General features: G+C 36.5%; 1 pseudogene; it reads left to right on the top strand.

Moving 5' to 3' along the window:
* Positions 1-1,557: 1,557 nt before the first annotated feature.
* Positions 1,558-3,368, top strand: LOC116863745 (annotated as a pseudogene).
* The last annotated feature ends 1,653 nt before the right edge of the window (positions 3,369-5,021 follow it).

The raw sequence follows: 5,021 nt of genomic DNA, 5'->3' as shown, positions 1-5,021 counted from the left end.
AACTAATGATAGAAGGAAACTTTCTCAACCCAATAATGAACATCTGCGAATGAAAAAAAACAAAAACAAAACAAAACTACAACAAAAGTACAGCTAAATCATACTTCATAACAAATGAGTAAATGCTTCTCCTCATACATCAGAATCAAAGCAAGTGTTCTTCCCTTATTGTTCCTAATCAACATCAGAATGGTGGTCCTAGCCAGTACAAGAAAGAAAGAAAGAAAGAAAGAAAGAAAGAAAGAAAGAAAGAAAGAAAGACTCCACTTATATACAACATGTTGTTCTACAGAGAAATAGCTTTAAAAGTCTATATGAAAAACCACTAGTGCCAATAAATAAAGTCCGGTATAATGATGTATAATAGAAATATGAAAAAAAATCAATCTTTTTTCACTTTGAAATAATTGCAATTAGAAATTGAAATAGTAATTACCAAGTACAATTGTAGCAAAAATATTTTGAAGTATTTTTCACATTTAAATACACTTTCACAATGTATTTAAGATTAATATAATAAAACACTGAAAACATTGAAATCAAAGATGTAGGTAGATGGAGAAATGTACTGTGCTCATAAATTGAGCCAAATTGTTAATATTTCAATTCTCCCCAAATTTATTTACACTTTAAATTAACTTCTAATTAAAATCCAATCAAGGTAAGTGAAAAAAGTCAAGCAGAGAAAGAAAATTATCAGATGATTTCACTCATATATAGAACATAAGGAATAGCACGGAGGACTAGAGGGGAAGGGAGGGAAAACTGAATGGGGAAAAAATCAGAGAGGGGGACAAAACATAAGAGACCCTGGACTCTAGGTAACAAATTGAGGGTTACAGAAGCCGGGGAAGAGGGGGTAACCAGGTGATAGGTATTAAGAGGGCACCTGTGGTGATGAGCACTAGGTGTTATAGGAAACTAATGAATCATTGAACATTACATCAAAAATTAATGTTGTATGATGTTGGCTAATTAAACATTATATATATATATATATATATATATATATATATATATATATATATATATATTTTTTTTTTTTTTAATCCAACCATGGGGGACTTATTTGTTGGAAATCTGTCTTTGGCTCCAGTCATGATCCCAGGGTTCTTGGATCTAGCCCAATATCAGGCTTCCTTCTCTGTTAGGGGGCCTGCCTCTTCCTCTCCCAATCCCCCTGCTTGTGTTCACTCTCTCACTGTCTATCTCTTTCTCTCTCTATCTCTCTCTGTCAAATAATTTATTTAATTATAAAATTTTTATAAAGATTTTTATTTATTTATTTGACATTCAGAGAACACAAGCAGGCAGAAATTCAGGCAGAGAGAGAGGTGGAAGCAGGCTTCCTGCCAAGCAGAGACCCCAACACAGGGATCGATCCCAGGACCCAGGGATCATGACCTGAGCCAAAAACAGAGGCTTTAACCCACTGAACCACCCAGGTACCCCTAAAATCTTTTTTTTATCCAAACAAGATATTCATTTATTTTCTTGTTTGCTTTGTAGAGATCAATAAGCTGATATTAAAATGTATATAGAAGCAGCTTTTTCAAGATGGTAGAGCTCTTCCAGTTGCCTGACCAGAGCTCTTCTGCAAAAGTCCTTGTGCATTAAAAGAAGGAAGATTATCAAATGCATGGAATGAAAAGTACAGTTCTTTACCAAAAAACACCTGTTTGGAAATGCAGGCATATGGGCTCCACTGCGGAGATGCTTTTCAGAAATTCAAAACGGAGTTTACTCTTCTGATGAAGATGACAGACAGATAAATACAGGGTAACCCAAAATAAACTAGAGAGTTGCAATGGCCCCACTGAAATTGATGACAATATCCACACAAGATAAGAAAGCCTCACAGAAGCTTGGTTTCTGATTACATAACCTACTCAAGCTTCCTAAAGCACATAAGTGATGTATATACGGATGGTTCTACTCAAATATAGAAAGGCAACAGTTTGAAGGCAATGATGACTTCTGTGTCTGTCAGGAGAAGGAGTACTTTCCTAATTTAACAACAAGAAAGTTAACAAGAATAGAAAAATCAGGCGACTTATGGGAAAACCCAAGAGACGTTCTTGTGCATTTTTTGAGGAAGAGAGACCAGCATTAAAACGGAAATGGCAGAATATAAGATTCCTACAACAAACAAAAGTGCAGATTATTCCCAGTTTGAAGATCTCCCAGATTAAATTCCTTTGCTCCTGGTTATTGCAACCAAAGTTACAGCTCGATTATGTGGTGTTCATGACGGTCTCTTCACTGGACAAATCGTTGCTTTGAATACTTTTAATGCTACATAGAGTAACTTTGAATAGGGCAGGGCTTGGCACCCATACCATCCCTGACTACGAAGTTCTTAGTAATGAGCCTCATGAGACAATGCAAGTTGCTGCCATTGGACAAAAACAGGGAACTTCCTGATTCTTTATGACTCCACCATGGTTACATTATACTCCTCCTCTCCAGTCACCAATTATGGATGATGATTCTATACTAACAGTCACCTTGGATAAGTAAGTTTTCTGGCTCTGACATTGAAACGCTAGGTGGTTTTCCAGTACAATTCTTTATCCAAGTGACCAAACTGTCAAAAATTTTCATGATTAAAAACGAACATATCAAAAAATTAAGAGCAATGAACACAGAAGCAGAAAAATTGAAATACTATCCCATGACCAAAAGCATTGTATTTCAGTGGAGATATGCAACCATCCTTCTGAAACTTGAGCAACTCAACAAGGACCTCAACAAATTTTTGCATGAAGTGCAGCAGTACTCCTAGGAGACTTCTCCAGACCAGGGTGGGAAGTTTGCAGACCAGCCCACGGGTAGGAGACAGAGGTGTGAGGAGGAAGCCCAGGAGCTTCTCTGGCAGTCGGCTCCTCCACTGGATGGCCCCGTGTTCAGAATGAAATTCTGACAGACTTAATCTCCAGCTCACTCCTACTTTATTGCAAATTAGGTGTCTGGCAGAAGGAGAGCTGAATTCCTTTGAGTTCAAATCTTATACAGATTCATTAAATGGTATCAGGAGTAAAATAGATGCTTCTAATACCAGTTCTTTTCAGAATAATGTAGAAACCCATGTTTCACACATTCAGAGTGGCCTGAACCAGATGGGAATCCTGCAGGCCTTCGCTGCCAGGAACACCAACAGAGACAGAGAAACAGCCTTCCCTGTTAAAGCCACACAGGACACTAGTGTTCCTTCACCTCAGCTTCCATCACCAAATGACCCACATGCTGGAAAACAAGGGAACTATACATCTCCAGTGAAGGCATTGGAACATACTGCCATGGTCCTTGAACCACCACTCCTGACCGGCATTCTGTTTATTTTTCTTCCTATGATTCAGCTTCAGTAGCATCACTTATGTTACATGTTTATTGGCAAGTATTTTTTCACCCAAAACTGTCTGAAAGTAAGATACTTTCACAGAAGAGTGTGCAGACCCCTTTATCAGTATGCATGAATTCAGTCAACAGGCACAGACAGCTGTTTCTTTGGCCAGTGCCTTCAGACAAGTTCCTACTGTGGGGAGCTGTGGTCTGAGGGCTGCAGTGCCAGGGGGTTAGCTCTCCCACCCTGGTTCTGGAAGAGAGCACCCTCCAGAGTCAGGAAGTTGCTTGTGGAGGAAGCCACAAGAACAGCCATGGGAGATGCAGCCTTGACAAGTATGTGGGGTGGATACTTGAAGGGTGACATAGCTCTAGAAATCATTTTAATAATCATAAATATTTTAATTTCTCAAAATTCATAAAAGAAACTTTTGTTGTTCATCTGTTGAAAGAAAAGGAAGGAGCAAGAGAAAAATAAATGACTTGCAAAATGCTACATTTCAACAAATGGATTTGCCTTACTTTTCCAATCAATTCAGGGAAAAAAGTAGTATTGTTATGAAACTCATTTAAAAAGACTGATAATAGGGTGCCTGGGTGGTTCAGTTGGTTGAGCGACTGCCTTCAGCTCAGGTCATGATCCCGGACTTCCAGGATTGAGTCCCGCATCAGGATCCCAGCTCCTTGGGGAGTCTGCTTCTCCCTCTGACCTTCTCCTCTCTTATGCTCCCTCTCACTCATTCTCTCTCAAATAAATAAATAAAATCTTTTTTAAAAGACAGATAACACACTATTTTCATATTTTTCTTTATTTGCACAACTTTTCAAGGAGCTGATGGTTTAAAATCGAACCGTTCATAATTTATAAAGTCAAAGATTTTATAAGGAAAACACATATAATAACCAGTACTGTGAAATGCAGAAAAAGAAGTTTGTATTTGGTTCTGGGTTTTTCTGTTGTTTTCTTTTTTCTTTTTTTTTTTTAAAGGAAAAACCCTGCCTAATATATTAATCTTGTAAAAAGTTTGTATTTGGGATTTTCTTTATTTTAATATAAACTATTACTAAGTCAAAATACATTAAAATTGTTCTCAGATTTGGAGTTTAAGATAGAGCTGTAGACGTGATTTTGATTCTTTTAGAGGTCTCATAAAATGGGACTTTTTATATGTTAATGCATATAAAACTAAAATGAGATTATTTTCTAATTTAAATTTTTGTATACTTTAATTAGTGTCATTTATACTTAGCTAAACTGTTAAATTGATTAAGAAATGCTTAAATCCTTTATTCTTAAGATTTGTTTTCTAAATTAATTTATCTTTGAAAAGTAAAAAAAAATGTATACAGGGAAGCAAAGGAACTAGAGTAGCTTTTAGAAAAATAAAAAGAAGAAAGAAGGAGAAAAACAGTGTTAGAGGAGGAATCGCACTACATAATTTTAAGAGTAACTCTAATTGAGTGAGTATAATATGGACAAAAGCATAGATTTCTAGGTCGAGAGAATAAAAGAGTCCAGAAATTGATACACAAGTATATTATCAGGTAAAAAAGCCAAGGCAGTCAAATAGAGAAAAGGATGTATTTTCAGGAAATAGTGCTGGAGCTATTAAACATCCATAAGCAAAACAAAGAACAAAACAAAATAAAACCCCACCTCAACTCATACCTTGTACCAC

The sequence above is a fragment of the Lontra canadensis genome, unplaced genomic scaffold, assembly GCF_010015895.1.
Source record: "Lontra canadensis isolate GAN:19392208 unplaced genomic scaffold, GSC_riverotter_1.0 scaffold2772, whole genome shotgun sequence".
NCBI classification, from domain to species: Eukaryota; Metazoa; Chordata; class Mammalia; order Carnivora; family Mustelidae; genus Lontra; species Lontra canadensis.
This window is presented reverse-complemented; position numbering and strand designations above follow the sequence as displayed.